Genomic DNA, 895 nt, shown 5'->3' on the forward strand with positions numbered 1-895 from the left:
GCAGTGTATGCAATTATACATCCAATATTTTTTATTTTTTGAGGCATATCACACAAAATAGAATTTTTCAGAAATCCTGTGATTGTAGGACACAGACTAGTGCCAGGTTCACAGTGACTGTGCCTGTTTGTTTAGTCATGTATGTTATACATCCCAACATGTTGGATCACATTGCATCCTGAAGACAAAGAGCAGCTTTAGACAAAAGAGAATGAAAAAGCATTCATCAATGAATCACAACAACCTAAAGAAACATTCCAATGATAAAATCACCACACATATTTATAAAATAAGTCCATGTCCATAGTATAAGAATAATGACAAGTAAGTAGCTTAATGCAATGATGTTTAAAATCCAATTTACTTACTCTGCTATATACCTTAATTTCATGTAGCTTTGTGTATTTATTCAGAATTATTGATTACATTAAAATTCAAAAGAATGATAAAGGTATATATAAGGTAATTCATTAATAAAAGAATTACATAATTTGTCCTAGACTTTTGATGATTGTGGTATATTTGTCAACATTTTATTCTTTTTAAATTTGTTTCTTCCATGACAGACAGGGTATGTGCGGATGTTGTAACAGGGTTTGAAGGAAGCACGTCTCACACACCTCACATGTGGGAAGCCAATCGTCACATTTATGAACTACAAAAGGATTAGCATTTTAAAATTTGTAATTTGTGGATTTTTCTCATTCCAAGTAAATAGTTGTTTACATACCCAATTTTTTATCTTTGTTTTTGTTTTAATTTTTTATTTCTTTTTTCTTTTTTCTATTTTCTACACAACCAATTTTTTATTCCTAACTTTGCATTCTTTTTCTTAAAGAAAGCCTCTGCCAAACTGTGTAAGCTCCTACACAACGCATAACTACCCCTGGTGATC

The 895-nt window shown here is 30.8% G+C and overlaps 1 non-coding gene across 1 annotated transcript; it reads right to left on the reverse strand.

Moving 5' to 3' along the window:
- Positions 1-560: 560 nt before the first annotated feature.
- On the reverse strand, positions 561-667 carry LOC134735048 (small nucleolar RNA U13). Its single transcript, XR_010117909.1, has one exon. It is a non-coding gene; the product is annotated as a small nucleolar RNA U13 (small nucleolar RNA).
- Between the last annotated feature and the right edge of the window lie 228 nt (positions 668-895).

The sequence above is a fragment of the Symphalangus syndactylus genome, chromosome 12 (assembly GCF_028878055.3).
Source record: "Symphalangus syndactylus isolate Jambi chromosome 12, NHGRI_mSymSyn1-v2.1_pri, whole genome shotgun sequence".
Classification (NCBI taxonomy): Eukaryota; Metazoa; Chordata; class Mammalia; order Primates; family Hylobatidae; genus Symphalangus; species Symphalangus syndactylus.